This window comes from Eschrichtius robustus, chromosome 14 (assembly GCF_028021215.1).
Source record: "Eschrichtius robustus isolate mEscRob2 chromosome 14, mEscRob2.pri, whole genome shotgun sequence".
Taxonomy (NCBI): Eukaryota; Metazoa; Chordata; class Mammalia; order Artiodactyla; family Eschrichtiidae; genus Eschrichtius; species Eschrichtius robustus.
In genome coordinates, this window is record NC_090837.1 from 45,344,929 (window position 1) to 45,368,665 (window position 23,737).

Here is a 23,737-nt window from a genome sequence, read left to right on the forward strand (position 1 = left end):
GGAGTTGACAGGAGTCAGGAAAAAACCAATATAAGTTGGTACTTGAGAAGATTATGTAGAACTCTCGGTGAGAAAAAAAAAAAAAGATAATTGTCAATATTGGTTGCTTGAGCTCAATAAAGGAAGTGGAGTGAATACCTGGAACTTTAGCTAATGAGGTACTGTTAACTTAAAGAAGGCACTTTCAATACAATACTGAGAAGAGGGGTAGCATACAGTGATGTTTCTCTGCCCGTTTCCAACCTTTATTGAGGTGGTAGGACCCACCCATGTAAGAATGAGAATTTGAAATGGTAGCGATTAAATGATCTGACTTTAAGCACAAATAAATCAATCTCTGTGAGACTTTGGCAAGGCATTTTCTGGAAATCCTATTCAAGTGATTGTAACTTATCCTTAACAGATATGCTCTCTAGAGATATGCCAACTCCATTCCTTAAAACCAGTTAATGAGAGCTATAAGAATACTTTGCAATAATCTATTATTTAAAGTTGGTAACTATAGCAACTCTATAGTTTTGTTTTGTTTTTTTTCTCCTCCGGCAGAAACAGGATTGTTCATGATTCACTGGTCATTTTTATTTTTTGGCTTCGATGTTACTTGAAAGAACTGTTTTACTATTTTGTTCTTTAATCTGATAAAGGTTATCCACATAAAATACAGTAAACACAATATTTTATAGTGAAATGCTGAAAGTATTCCCTTTAAAGTTAGGAACAAGAAATGTTACTGTTATTACAACTTTTTTACAATTTGGGGTGTTCAGTGCAAAGAGACAAAGAAAAAAATTATATGCAGTTTGGAAACAAAAAGTCAACAAACAAAAACCTGCCAATAGTTGCAAATCGTATCACTGTGAATGAAGGCAATTTGATAGAACATAAGTAATAAATTACTTGTTAATTTATTAATAATTTATCAAATTATTAAGACTGCTGAATTTACATATAACAGTTAAAGAAAGTATTATATATACATTTACATGAATGTTTAAAATATTTTAAAAAATAAACCCCATTTTAAATTATAAAAATGAAAGCTGTCTAGGAATTTATCATACAAATTCCTATGCAAAAATTCTTTAAAAAATTTTTAATCTGATTAAAAGTTTTAAAAACTATATGAGGGATATTTCACAGCTTGAAATATTCAATAATCAAAAATATAAAATCTCTCAAAATTGATCTATAGATGCAATGCAATTCTAATCAAAATCCATTTGTGTGTGTGTGTGTTTACACTGATTTTAACCTAAAGTTTATACATAGTGAAAAGAACCAAGAGTAACTAAGGTAATTTTAAAGAATACATTGGGAAGACTTGCCCTACCAGGTATGAAATTTTATGATAAAGCTCTAGTAACCAAGACAGTGTGATATTGGTGCAGAAATACACAAACAAATGGAGCATAAATCAGACCTCAGAGATAGACACACAAACACACACACATACACACACATTTTAGATAAGTGGGTCAATGTTGAAAAGAGACTATTTATCCTGTTGTGTTGGAATGAGTGATTATCTCTATGTAATAAAAAAGAGGGTGATTAAATTTCTTCTTTATACCATACAGAAATATAAATTCCATGTGGTTAAAAATCTAAATATGAAAGGAAAATCTATACAATTTTAAGAGACAATATAGGAGAACACTGTCACGACCTCAAAAAAAGAAAATTTTTTAAACTGGTAAACAAACAAGAAATCATAAAGACAAAAATTGCTAAATTCAACTTCCTTAAAATAAAGAACTTCTGTGTATCAAAATATACAATAAAAGCAATGTAAAGACATTCGACACTTGCAACACATATAAAGCATTTTCAGAGTATATAAAGAACTTCTATGAATCTATACATGAAAAAATAAAAAATCTAATAGTAATATGGTAAGCATTTTGTACAGGCACTTTGTATTAGAGACTATCCAGTTGGGCCACAAGTATGTGAGGTATTATTCAGGGAAATGCAGACATAATTATTTTCTTATACATACTTTTTTTTCATAAAGAGAATGTGAGTGATACATTTTCTGAATCAATACATGTTTGAAATTGCCCCATTTCTTCTAGAATTTAATTTTGTAGATAATTAGTCTTCAAGTATTTTTTCTTCATGGATAACCCAATTCTTTAACATGGATGATTATATAATAATTCTTCTTACTCTTATAATTTAGAAATGTTACAAGGTGATGACTTATTTGCCAGATACTTAGTGAATTATTTTATGAAAAGATTTGTGTCTTATATTTGGAAATTAAAAAAAATATATTCTTCTCTGATGATTTCTTCTTCTTTTTTCTATTCTTTCCATATGGATTCCTATATATAAGATTTCCCAAATTAGCCCTCCCCATCTCTTTATTTTTTTTCTTCTTAATTTCTGTGTCTTTGCCTTATATTATTCCTTGGAGTTCGGAGAATTTCCTAGGATTCTCTTTTAGTTCAATAATTTGCTTTTCTGCCTTATTCAATGTATTATTCACTGCTTTAAAAAAAAAAAAAAGCCTTGCAATCATGATTTGCATTTGCAAGAACTCCCTCATTTTGATATTACTCCGTTTTCGTAAGAGCCTGCTTTAGATTTACCAATGCAACATGCTTTCTAATTTTCTGCAAAAGAATCCTCTTCTTGTAATGACTATTTTTACAAAGCATCATTCGCTCTCAATTCTCATTTTGTCCTATTCTTTTTGATGCTAAGTGTTTTTATTTCTGGATTTTTTCCCCTTTTCTTCTTACACTTTTATAGAGAGACTTACATGTATTAGCTCTAGTAGAGAGTTGGGACCTTAAACAATATTGTTATTACTGATCAATTCATTTAGTTTTAAGCACAAGTATAAGTATTTAGATACATTGTAAAATCTCTTTTTTAATGTTAAACATTAAATTTGCTGGAAAATGTTTGGCTTTTGGCAGAGAGAAATAGTTTTGGAGCAGAGAGTTTTTCCATTTTAGAAACAATCTCTTTAAGTGTACATTGGCAGCCCGAAGACAGATAAAGTAGTGTTGCTCTCTCTAGGAGGCAACGTGGAGTCTATGAATCTCCATGTTTTCCTCAGCTCCATCCAACAAGCTGTTTCTGTGAATCTATTCCCTGACTCCTACAAATTAGGTGTGACTCGGAGGCTCAGATAGGGTCAAATTTACTAGTATGCCCTGTTCTTCAGCCTTCTAAATGTCAGTCTCCACTTTAATAAAATTCTTGTAATTGTAATTTTATCTGTGTGATTGGTTGAGCTTAGCAAGGTTAGAGGATACAAGATCAATAAATGAAAAGAACTGTATTTCTATATACTAGAAATGAATAAAATCAGAAGTTGAAATAAAAAATAATGCTTACTTCATCAATACATACCACAAAATTGGAACAATGCAGAGATGATTAGTATGGCCCCTGCACAAGGATGACATGTGAATTCCTGAAGCATCTTTATTTGTAAGGGCAAATACTCTGATTCCATTTATATGAGGTACCTAGAGGAGTCAAATCTATAGAGACAGAAGGTAAAATGGTGGTTTCTCGGGGCTGGAGGGAGGGAGAAGTTATTGTTTAATGGATACAGACTTTCAGTTTGGGAAGATAAAAAACATTCTATAGTTGGAGTGGTGATGGTTGCACCACAGTGTGAATGTACTTTAATGACACTGACTTGCACACTTCAAAATGCTTAAAATGGTAAATTTTATGTTATGTATATTTTGTCACAATAAATAATATAAATAATACCCATGTACACTAGCATTAAGAAATATGAACTACTTGGGGATAAATAGCTAAACAACTTTGAAAAGAGAAATGTAAACTACTAATTTCAAGACTTACTGTAAACCTTCAGTAATTAAGACATTGTGTCCAGATAGCCAAATAGATCAAAGAAATAGAATAGAGTTCAGAAATAGACCATCACACATCTGGCCAATTGATTTTCAACAAATGTGCATAGATAATTCAGTGAAGAAAGCATAGTCGTTTTAATTAGTAGTGTCGCAAAAACTTGGATATTCATGTGCAAAAATATGAGCCATACCTCTCAAGATAAACAAGAATAAATCAAAATGGATCATAGATATAAATGTAAAAACTAAAAGTATGAAATTTGTAGAAGAAAACATAAGATCTTTATGACTTAGAATTAGGCCAGAGTTTCTCCACTTTCTCACTACTGAAATGTATAATTCTTTGTGGGGAGGGGGAGGGGAGCTGTCCAGTGCATCATAGGATATTTAGTACCATCCTTGGGCTCTACCCAGTAAATGCCAGTAGTATCTCTCCTTACCCACCTCCTATTGTGACAGTAAAGTTTCTCCAAACATTGCAAAATGTCCTGTGGGTAGAACATTGACCTTGGTTGAGAACCACTGGTTTAGACAAAGGTTTCTTAGCTATGACACCAAAAGCAGAATCAATGAAAAAAACAAATTGATGAATAGGACTTTATCATAATTAAGGATTTCTGTTCTTCCAAAGACACTTTTCAGAGAATAAGAAGACAAACTGCAGACAGAGGAAATATATTCAAATGATATAGCTGACAAAGGACTTTAATCCAGGATATATAAAGAACGCTTAAAACTCAATGAGATAACAAAAAGTACAATTAAAAAACAGCAGAAGATTTGAGCATATACTTTATGAAATAAGACGTATGAATGGCAAGTGAGCACATGGAAAGATGCTGAATAGTATGTCACTAGATACATGCAAATTAAGATCACAGTGATATACCACTGTACACTTACTATAATGTCTAAAATTAAACAGACTGATGATACCGAGTATTTGCAAGGTTGTAGGACAATTAGAACTCTCACATTTTCCTCCTGTAAAATGTTACAATTATTTTGGAAAATAGTTTGGCAATTTCTTAGAATATTAAATATACACCTACTGTTACCTATCTATTTCACTCCATTCATGAGACATGAAAGTAAATGTCCATATAAAAACTTATACACAAAACAGCTTTTTAAAAATAACCTGAAACTGGAAAGTACCCAAATGATCATCAACATGTGAGTAAATGTTTGTGGTATATCCACACAATTAAATATTATACAGTAATAAACAGGAAGGGACTATTGATACACACATAAACATGGTTGAGTCTCTAAACAATTATGCTGAGTGAAAGAAGCCAAACACAAAAGATTATCTACCATATGATTCTATTTTTACAAAATTTGAGAAAATTCAGATTAATCAATAGTATCAGAAAGAAGAATCACGGGCAGAAGGGCTGGGAGGAATATATTATAAAGGGGTAAAAGGAAACTTTTTGGGGTAATGGATAGGTTCATTAAATTGATTGTGGCAATGATTTTATGGGTGTATACATATGTACATTTTATTATCTGAAAATTATACCTCAATAAAGCTATGAAAAGATAAGGAAAAATAGTTTGATTATTGAGTAAGATATGTAAGTAAGGCTTAAATAAAGGCTAGCACTTTATCGAACATTTCCAATGAGCCTTATTATATTAAATGTTTGAAATACCCTAAATCAAATAGCCTGTTTTACTTTGTTTAAACTAGCATTTCTCAAATGCTTTGTATATTGGGATCATTTACCCAACATTTTTTCTTTTCACATACTACTTACAATTAGCCTCAAGTACCAGCATTTCACAGATCCTGCTTTAGGAAGTACTGGTCTTGAACTGTAAGCAACACAACAATGTCTGTGTTTAATATTAAAACGTAGGAGTGAATAACGGGAGGACTTTGAATCTGGTGAGAAAAATCTGGAGGTAAGTAGGTATAATAACATACATTCCTATTTAAACTTCATTAATAAATCCTTGCCCTTTCCATGTAAGACCAGAGACTTTTCTAAGACTTCCTTGTTTACAATAAAACACCAAAATGTGTTTTTATTGTGTTTACTCTTGTGAAGTTTATGTTGTATTGTGTTTCACTTGTGTTTTTATTTGTTGTTTTCTTCCTGGAAGGGTCATTAGTTGGAAGTGTGGTTAACATCGTGCCTTACGCTGGGTTCCCTAGACTCACACCCTGAGATGAAGAATCAGCTACACGTTATTTACTAAGAAAGTACTCCCAGAAGAAACCCACATGGGAGAGGGGAAAGTACAAAGTCCCAGTCTCAGCTTGATTCCTCAGAGAAACTCTGGGGTGTACATCAAGCCCCAGAATTTGTCCCAAGTTCAGTCAAGGGAGCTGGAATTTCACAATTCCATACCAGTCAGTCACCGGCAAAGGGCTATAGTGGAGGGACATAAATTTCCAGGTACCTCTTGCTCCCTGTGCTTGTGGGCAAAGCAGCTTTGGCAGCCCAAGGACATTCCTACAAAAAAAGTTGAAGGTGTAGGCTGAAGAAAGCAAAGCAACCAGAAGTTGAGTAGGTAGGAATCCAGCCTGAGCACTAATACACATGGTTTTTGCGAATTACATGGGGCCATTCAAGATTCAATGGGGTAGAGGACCTTCAAGATGGTGGAGGAGTAAGATGTGGAGATCACTTTCCTCCCAACAAATACATCAAAAATACATCTACATGTGGAACAACTTCTACAGACACCTACTGAACGCTGGAAGAAGACCTCAGACTTTCCAAAAGGCAAGAAACTCCCCACGTACCTAGGTAGGGCAAAAGAAAAAAGGAAAAACAGACAAAAGAATAGGGATAGGACCTGCACCTCTGGGAGGGAGCTGTGAAGGAGGAAAAGTTTCCACACTCTAGGAAGCCCATTCACTGGTGGAGATAGGGGGTGAGTGGGTGAGGGGGGAGCTTCAGAACCACAGAGGAGAGCGCAGCAACAGGGGTGCAGAGGGCAAAGCGGAGAGATTCCCACACAGAGGATAAGTGCCAATCAGCACTCACCAGCCTGAGAGGCTTGTCAGCTCACCCGAGGCGGCAGGTGGGGGCTGGGAGCTGGGGCTCGGGCTTCGGAGGTCAGACCCCAGGGAGAGGACTGGGGTTGACTGCATGAACACAGCCTGAAGGGGGCTAGTGCACCACAGCTAGCTGGGAGGGAGTCAGGGAAAAAGTCTGGAACTGCCTAAGAGGCAAGAGACCATTGTTTCGGGGTGTGTGAGGAGAGGGGGTTCAGAGCACCACCTAAACGAGCTCCAGAGACGGGCGTGAGCCGCGGCTATCAGCATAGACACCAGAGACAGGCATGAAACGCTAATGCTGCTACTGCAGCCACCAAGAAGCCTGTGTGCAAGCACAGGTCACTATCCACACCTCCCCTCCCGGGAGCCTGTGCAGCCCACCACTGCCAGGGTCCCGTGATCCAGGGACAACTTCCCCAGAAGAACACACAGCACGCCTCAGGCTGTTGCAACATTACGCTGGTCTCTGCCACCGCAGGCTCGCCCTGCATTCCGTACCCCTTCTTTCCCCTGGCCTGAGTGAGCCAGAGCCCCCTAAAAAGCTGGTCCTTTAACCCCGTCCTGCCTGAGCAAAGAACAGACGCCCTCAGGAGACCTAAACACAGAGGTGGGGCCAAATCCAAGGCTGACCCCCAGGAGCTGTGTGAACAAAGAACAGAAAGGGAAATCTCTCCAGGAAGCCTCAGGAGCAGCAGATTAATTCTCCACAATCAACTTGATGTACCCTGCATCTGTGGAATACCTGAATAGACAATGAACCATCCCAAAGTTGAGGCGGTGGACTTTGGGAGCAGCTGTAGGCTTGGGGTATGCTGTATGCGACTGACTAGTTTCTGATTTATATGTTTATCTTAGTTTAGTATTTAGAGCTTAATATCATTGGTAGATTTGTTTATTGATTTTGTTGCTCTCTACAATTTAAAAAAATATACATATACATTTTTTTCCCGTTTTCTCTTTTTGTCAGTGTGTATGTGTATGCTTCTTTGTGTGATTTTGTCTGTATAGGTTTGCTTTTACCACTTGTCCTAGGGTTCTGTCTGTCCATTTTTTTTAGTATAGTTTTTAGGGCTTGTTATCATTGGTGGATTTGCTTATTAGTTTGGTTGCTCTCTTCTTTTTTTTAAATTACTTTTTATATTTTAATAATATTAAAAAAATTTTTTTCTTTCTTTCTCTCTCTCTCTCTCTTTCTTTCTTTCTCTCTTTCTTTCTTTCCTTCTTATTCTGAGCCATGTGGCTGACAGGGTCTTGGTGCTCCCACCAGGTGTCAGGCCTGAGTGTCTGAGGTGGCAGAGCCGAGTTCAGGACATTGGTCCACCAGAGACCTCCTGGCCCCTCGTGACATCAATCAGCAAGAGATCTCCCAGAGATCTCCATCTCAACACGAAGACTCAGCTCCACTCAACGACCAGCAAGCTTCAGTGCTGGACACCGCAAGCCAAACAACTAGTAAGACAGGAACACAACCCAACCCAATAGCAGAGAGGCTGCCTAAAATTATAATAACTTCACAGACACCCCAAAACACACCACCAGACGTGGTCCTGCCCACCAGAAAGACAAGATCCAGCCGCATCAATCAGAACACAGGCACCTGTCCCCTCCAACAGGAGGCCTGCACAACCCACTTAAACAACCTTACCCACTGGGGGCAGACACCAAAAACAACGGGAACTATGAACCTACAGCCTGTGAAAAGGAGACCGCAAACACAGTAAGTTAAGTAAAATGACAAGACATAGAAACACACAGCAGATGAAGGAGCAAGTTAAAAACCCATCAGATGAAACAAACGAAGAGGAAATAGGCAGTCTACCTGAAAAATAATTCAGAGTAATGATAGTAAAGATGATCCAAAATCTTGGAAACAGAATGGAGAAAATACAAGAAACGTTTAACAAGGACCTAGAACAACTAAAGAGCAAACAAACAATGATGAACAACACAGTAAATGAAATTAAAAATTCTCTAGAAAGAATCAATAGCAGAATAACTGAGGCAGAAGAAAGGATAAGTGACCTGGAAGATAAAATAGTGGAAATAACTACCACAGAGCAGAATAAAGAAAAAAGAATGAAAAGAGGACAGTCTCAGAGACCTCTGGGCCAACATTAAATGCACCAACATTCGAATTATAGGGGTCCCAGAAGAAGAAGAGAAAAAGAAAGGGACTGAGAAAATATTTCAAGAGTTTATAGTTGAAAACTTCGCTAATATGGGAAAGGAAATAATAAAGTCCGGGAAGCACAGAGAGTCCTGTACAGGATAAATCCAAGGAGAAACACGCCAAGACACATATTAATCAAACTATCAAAAATTAAATACAAAGAAAAAATATTAAAAGCAGCAAGGGAAAAGCAGCAAATAACATACAAGGGAATCCCCATAAGGTTAACAGCTGATCTTTCAGCAGAAACTCTACAAGCCAGAAGGGAGTGGCATGATATACTTAAAGTGATGAAAGGGAAGAACCTACAACCAAGAGTACTCTACCCGGCAAGGATCTCATTCAGATTCGATGGAGAAATCAAAAGCTTTACAGACAAACAAAAGTTAAGAGAATTCAGCACCACCAAAGGAGCTGTACAACAAATGCTAAAGGAACTTCTCTAAGTGGGAAACACAAGAGAAGAAAAGTACCTACAAAAACAAACACAAAAAAATTAAGAAAATGGTAATAGGAACATACATATCGATAATTACCTTAAACGTGAATGGATTAAAAGCTCAAACCAAAAGACACAGGCTTGCTGAATGGATACAAAAACAAGACCCATATATATGCTGCCTACAAGAGACCGACTTCAGACGTAGGGAAACGTACAGACTGAACGTGGTGGGATGGAAAAAGATATTCCATGCAAATGCAAATCAAAAGAAAGTTGGAGTAACAATTCTCATATCACACAGAATAGTCTTTAAAATAAAGACTATTACAAGAGATAAAGAAGGACACTACATAATGATCAAGGGGTCAATGCAAGAAGAAGATATAACAATTGTAAATATTTATGCACCCAACATAGGAGCACCTCAATACATAAGGCAAACTCTAGCAGCCATAAAAGGGGAAATTGACAGTAACACAATCATAGTAGGGGACCTTAACACCTCACTTTCACCAATGGACAGATCATCCCGAATGAAAATAAATAAGGAAACACAAGCTTTAAATGACACATTAAACAAGATGGACTTTTTGATATTTATAGGACATTCCATCCAAAAACAACAGAATACACTTTCTTCTCAACTGCTCATGGAACATTCTCCAGGATAGATCTTATCTTGGGTTACAAATCAAGCCTTGGTAAATTTAAGAAAACTGAAATCCTCTCAAGTATTTTTTCTGACCACAACACTACAAGACAAGATATCAATTACAGGAAAAGATCTGTACAAAAATGCAACCACATGGAGGCTAATCAATACACTACTAAACAACCAAGAGATCACCAAAGAAATCAAAGAGGAAATCAAAAAATACCTAGAAACAAATGACCATGAAAACATGACGACCCAAAACCTATGGGATGCAGCAAAAGCAGTTCTAAAAGGGAAGTTTATAGCAATACAATCCTACTTCAAGAAACAAGAGAAATCTCAAATAAACAACCTAACCTTACAACAAAAGCAATTAGAGAAAGAAGAACCAAAAAAATGCAAAGATAGCATAAGGAAAGAAATCATAAAGATCAGATCAGAAATAAATGAAAAAGAAATGAAGGAAACAATAGCCAAGATCAATAGAACTAAAAGCTGGTTCTTTGAGAAGATAAACAAGATTGATAAACCATCAGCCAGACTCATCAAGGAAAAAGGGAAAAGACTCAAATCAACAGAATTAGAAATGAAAAAGGAGAAGTAACAACTGACACTGCAGAAATACAAAGGATTATGAGAGATTACTACAAACAACTATATGCCAATAAAATGGACAACCTGGAAGAAATGGACAAATTCTTAGAAAAGCACAAACTTCAAAGCCTGAAGCAGGAAGAAATAGAAAATATAAACAGACCAATCACAAGCACTGAAATTGAGACTGTGATTAAAACATCTTCCAACAAAGCCCAGGACCAGATGATTTCTTAGGTGAATTCTATCAAACATTTAGAGAAGAGATAACATCCATCCTTCTCAAACTCTTCCAAAATATAGCAGAGGGAAGAACACTCCCAAACTCATTCTACGAGGCCACCATCACCCTGATACCAAAACCAGACAAAGATGTCACAAAAAAAGAAAACTACAGGCAAATAACACTGATGAACATAGATGCAAAAATTGTCAACAAAATACTAGCAAACAGAATCCAACAGCACAATAAAAGGATCATACACCATGATGAAGTGGGGTTTATTCAAGGAGTGCGAGAATTCTTCAATATACACAAATCAATCAATGTGATAAACCATATTAACAAATTGAAGGAGAAAAACCATATGATCATCTCAATAGATGCAGAAAAAGCTTTCAACAAAATTCAACAGCCATTTATGATAAAAGCACTGCAGAAAGTAGGCATAGAGGGAACTTACCTCAACATAACGAAGGCCATATATGACAAGCCCACAGCCACCATCGTTCTCAATGGTGAAAAACTGAAACCATTTCCACTAAGATCAGGAACAAGACAAGGTTGTCCACTCTCACCATTATTATTCAACATAGTTTTGGAAGTTTTAGCCACGGCAGTCAGAGAAGAAATAGAAATAAAAGGAATCCAAATCGGAAAAGAAGAAGTAAAGCTGTCACTGTTTGCAGATGACATGATACTATACATAGAGAATCCTGAGGTTGCCACCAGAAAACTACTAGAGCTAATCAATGAATTTGGTAAAGTAGCAGGATACAAAATTAAGGCACAGAAATCTCTTGCATTCCTATACAGTAATGATGAAAAATATGAAAGAGAAATTAAGGAAACAGTTCCATTTACCACTGCAACAAAAAGAATAAAATACCTAGGAATATTCCTACCTAAGGAGACAAAAGACCTGTATGCAGAAACTATAAGACACTGATGAAAGAAATTAAAGATGATACAAACAGATGGAGAGATATACCATGTTCTTGGATTGGAAGAATCAACATTGTGAAAATGACTATACTACCCAAAGAAATCTACAGATTCAATGCAACTCCTATCAAACTACCAGTGGCATTTTTCACAGAATTTGAACAAAAAATTTCACAATTTGTATGGAAACACAAAAGACCCCGAATAGCAAAAGCAATCTTGAGAAAGAAAAACGGAGCTGGAGGTATCAGGCTCCTAGACCTCAGACTATACTACAAATCTACAGTAATCAAGACAGAATGGTACTGGCACAAAAACATAAATATAGATCAATGGAACAGGATAGAAAGCCCAGAGATAAACCCACGCACATATGGTCACCTTATCTTTGATAAAGGAGGCAAGAATATACAATGGAGAAAAGACATCCTCTTCAATAAGTGGTGCTGGGAAAACTGGTTAGCTATATGTAAAAGAATAAAATTAGAACACTTCCTAACACCATACACAAAAATAAACTCAAAATAGATTAAACACCTAAATGTAAGGCCAGACACTATCAAACTCTTAGAGGAAAACATAGGCAGAACATTCTATGACATAAATCACAGCAAGATCCTTTTTGACCCACCTCCTAGAGAAATGCAAAGAAAAACAAGAATAAACAAATGGGACCTAATGAAACTTAAAAGCTTTTGCACAACAAAGGAAACCATAAACAAGACAAAAAGACAACCCTCAGAATGGGAGAAAATATTTGCAAAAGAAGCAACTGAAAAAAGATTAATCTCCAAAATATACAAGCAGCTCATGCAGCTCAATATCAAAAAGACAAACAACCCAATTCAAAAATGGGCAGAAGACCAAAATAGACATTTCTCCTATGAAGATATACAGACTGCCAACAAAAAACATGAAAGGATGCTCAACTTCACTAATCATTAGAGAAATGCAAATCAAAACTGCAATGAGATATCACCTCACACCAGTCAGAATGGCCATCATCAAAAAATCTACAAACAATAAATGCTGGAGAGGGTGTGGAGAAAAGGGAATCCTCTTGCACTGTTAGTGGGAATGTAAATTGATACAGCCACTATGGAGAACAGTATGGAGGTCCCTTAAAAAACTAAAAATAGAACTACCATATGACCCAGCAATCCCACTACTGCATATATACACTGAGAATACCCTAATTCAAAAAGAGTCATGTACCACAATGTTCATTGCAGTACTATTTACAATAGCCAGGACATGGAAGCAACCTAAGTGTCTGTTGACAGATGATAAAGAAGATGTGGCACATATATACAGTGCAATATTACTCAGCCATAAAAAAAAATGGAATTGAGTTATTTGTAGTGAGGTGGATGGACCTAGAGTCTGTCATGCAGAGTGAAGTAAGTCAGAAAGATAAAAACAAATACTGTATGCTAACACATATATATGGAATCTAAAAAAAAAAAAAAGGTTCTGAAGAACCTAGGGGCAGGACAGGAATAAAGACGCAGACGTAGAGAATGGACTTGAGGACAAGGGGAGGGGGAATGGTAAGCTGGGATGAAGTGAGAGAGTCGCATGGACATATATACACTACCAAGTATATAATAGATAGCTAGTGGGAAGCAGCCGCATAGCACAGGGAGATCAGCTCGGTGCTTTGTTACCACCTAGAGGGGTGGGATAGGCAAGGTGGGAGGGAGATGCAAGAGGGAGGGGATATGGGGATATATATATATATATATGTATAGCTGATTCACTCTGTGATACAGCAGAAACTAACACACCATTGTAAAGCAATTATACTGCAATAAAAATGTTAAAAAAAAAAAAGATTCAATGGGGTACCAGGGACATTTCATGTTAGAATTGCTTTAAAATTACGTACAAAAAGCATTCATTGGTTTTTTTGCCAAGCATACACCATCTATTTACAACTTACAACAAGGCTTTATGTTTTTCTATGTGTTCCTGATAGAAGAATTAAAAAAGAAAAGAAAGAAAAAATTTTAAAAAAGAGAAAAGAAAAGAAAATCTGTTTTTCTATTTAGAACAGGCAAATTCTAAGTGGAATTTATATGTATATAAATGTTATATATAATGCCAAACGTTTGCAATTTATGCATCTTTTCTTACTTGTTTATTATATATAATGGTTGAGTTAACAATTTGTTCATATTCGCATAACTTCATGTTCCTTTAAACTAGAGTAGATCTGAACTTCCATCATTGAGAACTTTTTGCAATTGGTTATTTTTGGAAGCCTTCCTATACGGAAGAGGATGAACCCGGGAAATTTTTTTGAAAACACTTAGATTCTTTAAAGCACTGTTTTTTCAGATTATGATCCCAGTATCACCGACATCAAAATTGCTTGGGGAATTGTTGAAACCTCCATGAGTCCTAGTCTAGAATTCTTGATTCAAATTTCTAATGGAAAGATCCTGAATATGTCTTTTTCAAAAGATCCCAGGATGATCTCTGTATACACTTAAGAGTGAGAACCTCCGGTGTAAATGTTATATCCGGGTGTTACTGTTTTTTAGAAATGGGAGCTCCTGGGAAGAGATTTGCTGAAGGTGCAAGAGTTCAGAAGTAAAGCTCTGACCTATTACTTCTCATCTTGTGTTTTGTGGTAGCTGCCTAGATATTTTCCTATGTTTAGCACTGCTTCTGTTCCAATCTGACAAATCGTTCTTCTTAAGCCATAACTGTAAACATGCTTTAATATTTTCCCTAAATCCTGATCCCCATGCTTATGAAATCTAGGTCAAATGCCTTAACATGGCCCTCAAGGACTTTCAAATATGGATCCCACATGTATTTTCAGTTTATCTTTCAATGCATTCCTTGGAATTCACCCAAGATTATCTGCTCACACGCACTCAAGAGGATGAAGAAAATCAACACAATGTAAAAGTGAAAAGATAAGCCTCTGTAATAACATTGTTGATGATACCCTCTACCAATTTAGCAGTAGCTTGTGGTTACTGACAATACTTTGAATATAAAGATGTCTTCATAATCAAATCTCCTTTCCAGCAGAATACTGGGAGACCTCCCCTCTCCCTACCCCTGTGTCTTACCCTTGTGTCCTCACCTCCAGGGATTAGGCAAAGGTGTTTTATTAGATGTCCTCCTTCCATGTTCTGCCAAATTATGAAGGAATTATAGTTGGTTCAAAAGGCTCTCTAAACTAAGAAATCAACCAAAAGTAAAAAGTTAGAGTTAGCAGGAAAATCACTGTGAAATTTCACCATTGTGTAAATTTCCCACTAAAAGTCTGCACTAGTACTAATTAAATGAGCAACCACTGATTGTTATGTGCCTGGTTGAGACATTTGCCAATTGAGGCTTTTGCAGAGGAAGGTAGGCAGCACTGTACTGTCACTTTTATTTATTTTTGGTTATTGTAACAAATTTTTGAAACACTAAACTTTGAAAGTAGTGAAGTCCCCTACCTACGAACCTTCAAGTTGAGAACTTTTAAAGAAGAGAACCTTCATTCCATCAATTTCAGGCGTGAGTGAAATTGCAGCTTGTCCATCTCCTACTGTGACAATCCTTCATCTCTACCATCTCCCACCTCCTCTCCCTCCTCTAGTCAGTAACTCTTCTTGCCTGTTCACTCGATACCAGCCCCTGTATGCCAGCTGTTGTCTTGTACTACTCTACTTTTCAAGGTACTGTACTGTAAGATTAAAAATGTTTTCTTTATTTTTTGTGTTTTTTTTTTACGCATTATTTATGTGAGAAGTACTATAAACCTCTTACAGTACAGTACTATAAAGCTGCTTGTGTTAGTTGGGTACCTAGGCTATCTCTGTCGGACTTATGAACAAATTGGTCTTATGAACGCGCTCTCGGAACGGAACTCGTTTGTATGTAGGGGACTTACTGTATCTTGTTACCTCTACCAAACAATTAGCCCCCAGTCTATATTTGAAGATGAGGTGGAAATGACTTTATATCTATAAGGGTAGATCAGGCCACATTCCTCCTGATTTGTCAGGGGACTCATGATTAGAATCTGCGGACTGTGTTGAGCTGATAATGGTTAAACAGCAAAAATCTGAAGGAACCAGCAGGTTGCCTAAGAACAAGTCTTTCTTCCTCTTTTTTATTTTCTCATCCTTTGCCAGGGTGCTGAAGCCAAACACGTTCACTATCTGTTGAATGTGTTTTAAATTAACTATTTTAGATTAGATTTGCAATCAATTCACTTCTAAGGATTTCAATGTTAATGTGCTTTCAAAGCAATTGGGATTGTCCCTGATAGAGTAAATTTGCTATCAATGTGAAACCCTGAGAAAGTTGATGTAATAATGTAAATCCTGAGACTTTTCATTGACTACTGCCAGAATCATCATCATTGGCTATTTTGGGATTAGTCCAGGGAAAGGCAAAGATGAAAGAAATTTAGTTTTTGTTTTAACTTTAGTTCCCTAATATGGTAAGATTCTTCTGAGTAGGAAGGTCCATAAAACAGCTTGATGCTATGTGTCCAAATGTAAGATGTAATAGGTAATAAAAAATGTCTTTAAGTTTTCTAATCCTTCTTTCATCTCTTCAGTCACTTCAAATATACATGTTGTGTAATCTTTTTTAGAATGTCCTATATGAAATTGCTGGGAATCTAAACCTATACACTCTTATGCATGCTGCCTCTCACTTTGGATATTTTTGTTGTGTGATTTTAACTTTTTCCTTTTGGGTTAATTTTTAGCTTCATTAGATTTTTTTTTTTTATTATTCTTGTCATAATCCAGGGTTTTCACTGACCTGGAATCTGTTTAAAACGTAAGTTACCATTTCAGGATTTTAGTTCCATGCCCTTGTGTAAATTTGGAACTTATTCCTGGGTCGGGTATAAGTTCAGTTTTGTTAAATTTCTTTTCCCCACATGGAGTTTGGGGCAGAGACAAGTTCCTAGAGAGAGTGAATGGAATTATTATTATTTTTTGTTATTTTAGGGATGCAATCTCTTTCTTGGATCTCAGCTTTAAACTTCTCTTATCGTGCTCAGATCAAAATTTACATATTCCCTTCCCAAATGGGAATCTCAGATTCTTAAAGAGTCTTTCAGCCTATATCTAGGTCTAATATGATCTTTACAAAACATGATGATCATCTTACTACACAGGTTTAAACCTGTGTTTAAACAGTTTTAACAAGCTTCCTGTTACTCCTCAGATAAAGCTAAACATTCTCAAGTTTGTTTATGCGTTCTTGCTAGGTCTTGCTACTAATACTTCTCCCTTCTTCCTGATCCTTTAACTTCACCTTAACGCTCTGCATTCCCCCTATACTGCCTTCTTTTAGTTTCTTGAATATGTCATGCTCTCTCTTGCTTCTTGGTCTTAAATAGCTGTTACTACTTCATAGATCATTCCTTTTTCATTCCGTTCTTAGATTACTCTTGACTCCTTCTCAATCTTTAGCTTTCTTTCTTTCTTCCTTCCTTCCTCTCTCTTTCTTTCCTCCTTTCCTTCCTTCTTCCTTCCTCCTTTCTTTCTTTCTCTTCCTTCCTTCCTCTCTCTCGCTTTCTTTCCTCCTTTCTTCCTTCCTTCCTTCTCTCTCTCTCTTTCTTTCTTTCTTTCCTTCTTTCTTTCTTTCTTTCTTTCTTTCTTTCTTTCTTTCTTTCTTTCTTTCTTTCTTTCTTTCTTTCCTTCCTTCTTTCTTTCTTTCTTTCTTTCTTTCTTTCTTTCTTTCTTTCTTTCTTTCTTTCTTTCTTTCTTTCTTTCTTTCTTTCTTTTCTTTCTTTCTTTCCTCCCTAACTATGCCACTTCCTATAGCATGGAGTTTTTATAACCCATGTGCTTCTTTGTCTTAAAACTTATTTATCATTGCAATATCCTATTTAATTGTTTGTCTTTCTTGCTAACCTATAAACTCCACAAGGGCAGTAAAAATATCTACCACGTTTACTACTGTATACTCAAATGCCTAGCAAACTTTCTGTTCTTAGAAAATTTTCAATTACTATTTGTTTTACGAAAGAAATAAAATGCATACATTAAATAGCTTCATGAATAATAACTTTAATTTAAAAATTTTTGTCTTTGGTTGTCACATCAAAATAACTTGAATCTAATTAACTCTCGATCAACTAAAACTCCACTCGAATTTTATATAAACAGTTGCTTGTCTTATCCTATATATGAAACATGTTAAAGAACTTGCATGGCTAGTTCCTGTATATGTAGGAATATATTATCTATAGCTTTCTGGTGTTAATTCAATTCTCAGCACTTTGAATAAAATGATTGGTTCTTGTGGTTAGAATTTCACATCATATAGATTCTCAAGAATCCTTTAAACTGTACAATCTACCTTGTTCTTTGGTCCAATTTTGGACCAGTCTGAATCATAGCAATACAGAAATTGAAACCATGTTAATATTTCACTGTACCAAGTTTAATCTTTAACAGTAATCTATGAATATGGGCAAGAGAAGTGGGCCCCCTTACTGGGAAAAGTAAATAAATTCTCCCTGAAGAGAGTTAAAGCCATCCTAGGTAGATGTGAGGAGGAAGATATTGCATACATGATCCCCAGCTTGTACCTGCATATCCCTGCAGGAAGAAATTCTGAAATGAAATAACAGAGGCAGTCTTCATGCTGCCTTACCAGTGGGGATCTGTAGATGAGCTGTAAAGAACACTTGACTTATGTTCTAGGAAGAAAGAAAGCAAATAAACACCGGTGTACAGCTGCATACATTTATTAGTAGGGTGAGATAATGGTACTCTTTCTTTTATTCAATTATTCTACTATATATATATATTGAGATACTAAAAATATATACTGTAATTATAAATACAAAATGTATGTATTTTTTATCTAGGTTCTCAATAACAGACTGGGATTCTCTCATATGAAATGTTTCCTTATATTTTTCAGAACCCTGTTGTCTACATCCATGCTGAAAGAAGTCATAACCTAGTGAATTCATTCTATGTATGTACTGTACATGAACTTTCAACTTTTTTATTGAAAAAAAAAAAAAAAACTGGCTGAATTTTGTCCTAAAAGAATTGGGAATCTAAATAGCAGCAAGTTTGTAAATTTTCTGCTCCTCAAACCTGTTCAGAGTAAATGTATTACTGACTTTAGGATTTTAAATTCCACTCAGCTATAACCTTGTTCTATAAAACAAGAAATAGAAATTTGATTGCCATTTTGTAGTGTTCTTTTGTCTCCATATGTTCCTAGCAAGCTGTATTTAAAACATCTTTTTTTTTTTTTTTAATGGACCAACATCCAGTGCCTGAATTCTGACAAAATTCAGAGTAATATTAGGCAGAAAGCTAGACCTCTGGGTATGGTGACATGTCCAGTTAGGAAACTGATACACCATTCTTCTAACATCCCTAAAACACTTCTCAGGATGGCAAAGGTAACTTTATAGAAATTCTGTGACCACAAAATCCAGGCTGCTGTCTTATGGGATGTGTGTTGATTTGTTTTTACATAGAATAGTATGCATTTTATGTTGTGTTCTTCATTCCTTCTCTAGAGAGTGCCAGAATAAATTTGAACTGTTTTTTGTATGATTTCAATCCATCTGTTTTCTAAACATTGCCTCTGTGAAAACTGTTTTTAATTTAGTAAACAAGTACAATTACATTGTAAGCTTCAAAATGAAAGGGGGCAGTAATAGAATAGTAAATCAATGTTAGATTAATTTGAGGAATGGAACTTATGTAGCATTGCCAGATCAACCCTAGAATTTAGATTCAATGTGTGTGTGTGTGTGTGTGTGTGTGTGTGTGTATCATTGTCAAGTTTTCTAAAATTAAAGCAAATTGGTATTTTCTTTCTGTTTTGTTTTTTTTTTAGCTAATTTCCACTGGAATTAATTTTGGGAAGTTTAAGATACCTAGGCTTAGATGAGAATGGCTTGGAGTTTTTCTGGAACCAACTAAGTTGATGATAGGTGAGTATCCTAGATACAAATGCTTTCTTTGGAGAACCCTCTCATTAATTTCATTACCACTTGAGCAATTTCAAGGAGTTCACAGAGCTAACACATAGTATGATTATGGCTACAGCAGTATTTTTAATAATGACATCAAACGCCATTAGAAGAAGATCTGGCCATCTTACAGGTAATTTCCCCCAAATCCTTGGGTTTAGACACAAAAGTCTTACAGTTGACTGGGGAAGAAAAATGGTTTCCTTTTGAATTTTGTGATTATTCTGTAGTGTTTACAAGCACATACTCTAGAGTTAGGCTTCATGGTTCCTATTTTAGCTCAACTACCTACTAGCTTTACATCCTTTTGTCATTACTTACTTTTGTTGTCCTTCAATTACTTCTTTTGTAAAATGAGAATATTAAGAGTATCTACCTCATTGGTGACTATAAAGATTAATTTATAAATGTACATACAGCCCTTTGCACAGTGCCTGGCAAAGTAAATGTTGACTCAAAGTGGATATCATTAGTTTTTGTTATTATTTAACCAAAATATTATAATGACAGTCTTCTCACAGAAATCAGAACTTCCCATACCACATTTTCCTTATTCTTTATATAATAACTATTTTGCAGTGGTTAAGATATTTGAATTTCATGATTGTGAAATAAGATTACAATATTTTCATTTTTATATAAATGCTACTTTTCAGACTTTTTCCATTTTGGAACTGTACAATTTTTAACCTATCAGGATTGTTTTATTTATCATTATAAACCTACCTTTATTTCTCTATCAAAACATCAGACTGAAATAGTGAGTTCCTAGGCCCTGAAAACATTCTAGGTTTCTTCTTTAGTAGAGACACAGATGTAGAAAACAAACTTATGGTTACCAGGGGATAAGGGGGTGAGAGATAAACTGGGAGATTGGGATTGACATATACACACTACTATATATAAACAAATAAGAACCTACTGTATAGCACTGGGAACTCTACTCGACACTCTGTAATGGCCTATATGGAAAAGAATCTAAAAAAAAAGCATATATATGTATATGTATAATTGATTCACTTTGCTGTACCTGAATCTAACACAACATTGTAAATCAACTATACTCCAATAAAAATTTTTAAATAATAATAAAATAAAATAGTATTTGGACACTATTTAAAGTTGTAGCTCAACTTTATAGAAAAGTTTGACATACGGTTTTTCTCATTGGATTTAAAGGTAACATTTGCAAAGTAAAAGAGTAAATAAAATTCTCTCTGGTTATCAGGGAGCCTGAAATTCTGTATTGATTTTGCCGCAAGTGAGTTTCATGGCCTGCGATGATGAATTGATTTGGGGGCTGTCCACGTTGCAGCATCTTTGCACACAGCCAGTTTTACTGACAACAAACTGCTCTGGAGGCCCTGAGAACTATAGTCTCTGATTTGGGGATTTTCATCCCCTGTCATCTCAAATGTCATTTCAGAAAAATTCATCATACGTCTCTGTCACTGGACTAATAATGGGCCACTGTGATATTCACTCAAATATACACAGTTTCGCTGTTTGTGTGACAGGTCCTGCTGCTGACTACTTGAGATCATGAAGAAATTCAGACACATCAGATACAGAATGGGGAAGACATGAGATTGCCGCTGAAATAGCACTGCGCGTGCCCAATGACGTTACCGGTTAAGTAAACGGATGATATAAAACAAGACAGCTCCTAGGACTGTGATGACATTTTAAGAAAAAAGCAAATCATGGCCCTCTTTCCTCTAGCAGTTTGCAACTGTTGGAAAAAGACTTTCTTAGCTAGGTACTACAGATTCAATCTTTTGGTTCTTTATAATCACGTGCACTAAGACAATAGTTGCAGGAAACAATGGAGGCTTTTCTTTTCTGCATACTTCTGGTCTTGAATAGGAGGGAAAGAATCAGGAATTCACATTATTATAAATCATTTTCTTCCACTGAGTAATACTGGGAGGGTTTTTCATTGTTTAAACTATTTACATTGCAAATATCTGAAAAAGTGGCTTATATCATTTCAGTTGTACAGCTTGAGCCATTAGGATAAGAACAATTTTGACTTGGGGGTGGTAACCACCCTGGGTACTCAGGATACATTTTAAGGCTTATCAGGAAGCTTATATTTGCTGCATCTCCTGGCATGTGTGAAAGCGGGTGGGGTACAGTAGAGGCTCCCCAAATCATCAGATGGTTTTCAGGGCCACATGTACCTACTATGTCTCTCTTCTTATGATGCAGCAGAGCTATTCCCAGTCCTGTTTCTATCACCAGCACTCCCAGACTGTCTTACTACATTTATAGTCACATGATGTGAGTCTCCTAATTAATATTTGGATAAATCTATTGCTCAGGGGAATAAGCTTATGAGGATAGAAATTAATGCAGTTTTGCTAACTTTGTACAATATTTTGTGCCATCCTCTTCCATTTGAGCCTCGTAAAGTTAACGTAAGGACATTCTCAGCTGCTGTTCCCATTGGTTTCTCCCTTGCCCACCTTCTCTTCAGGTAGGATGGATTTTACTTTGGAAACAGAATCCATCCTGTCAATATTAACCATTCTCCAATTTTTCTCCTTTTGCCTTACAAATGATCAATTCCTTAATGTAGTTTCAACATACCACCAGAAACTTACCTAAGAATTGACAGAGCCAGAACTCTTCCTATAATCTAGACTTTTTTTTCTTTTTTTGGTTTGTTTGTTTTTAACTAACACATTTTCCCTCCTTTAGCAAAAAGACATGTAAGTACACTTTGGTAGGTCAAGATTTAGTTCTAAGTTCAAGTCCTAAAAAATACATAGCTTCATCTCCAAAATTTAATCAACTTTCGAAGCCTGCTAGTGAATGGTTGACAAGAAGACACTGAAAATTAGGATTTTTTTTCTCAGATTAAATTGTCTGGAAACTAACGTACCCTCTTCATTCAGTGATCCCATTCCAGACTAAATCTCTTGATTTGTCAGTAAAGAAGGTAATATTTGGCCTTGGGTCATCTTGCAATAAGTAAGGAAAGACAGATATTTTGGTAGGAAATTAATAAATGACGTGCTTAGGCTTCCTGTGATGACATCGTAGGTCGTCTGACACTTAACTTATAAAGCACATTCAACTTTTTTGGAGAAAGCTTTCTCTATTCATGTTAAATGAAGAGTTGGGGGTTTGAGAAAAATAGAGCTTCTCTAGATTCTACACCCTGAGCAATCCTTTGAGAATTTTGGAGGTTAGCCAAGGCACGGAGCTTAAATCCACAGATCTTTGAAGACAGTCCAATTAATCGTCCTTGTGTTTAAATTTTGCCTTGGAACTGTTTTCAATTTCCCATTTTACCATGGAATACAATTATTTGTGCATTACTATACTGGGAACTCCTCGAGGGCAAGTTTTTAAAAATTAGTAGTATTATTCAGACTGTCTTCTAGTACACTATTTTTCAGCTTATAGTTTTGAGTTGAAATAGATTGAAGCTGGAAACTGTGTTAAAAGAACAAGATTTCATAATGAATTCCTCAAGTGGGAAAGAGAAAGCCTACCTTTCTTGAATGGTTTATGCTTTTGTCATTTGCATTAAATAAAGGCATATCTGACAAATCTGGGTTATTTTTCTCTCTTCATTGCTAATAGGTGTTGCCAAAGTAAATCGACTAACAGCTAAGGTAGATGCTACTAGCAGCACACTCAAAACTCTGGGGAAGTTCAAACTTATTCTCTCTCCAGGGAAAAGGGAATCTGATTATATTTAAGTGTAAGATTTCTATTCTAGGTTTAAGCATTTATACCACTCTGCTAGGGGAAGCTATTAGCTGGAGAAGTAGCAGCATAAATGGCATAGGTCTGGAGAGATGTCTCTTGGGTCACTTCCACATGGCCTTTGATCAGCCCGCTTCTTTGGAGCC

General features: G+C 35.8%; 1 non-coding gene across 1 annotated transcript; it reads left to right on the forward strand.

Moving 5' to 3' along the window:
• Window positions 1-3,345: 3,345 nt before the first annotated feature.
• LOC137777104 (U6 spliceosomal RNA) lies at window positions 3,346-3,450 on the forward strand. Its single transcript, XR_011076430.1, has one exon. It is a non-coding gene; the product is annotated as a U6 spliceosomal RNA (small nuclear RNA).
• The last annotated feature ends 20,287 nt before the right edge of the window (window positions 3,451-23,737 follow it).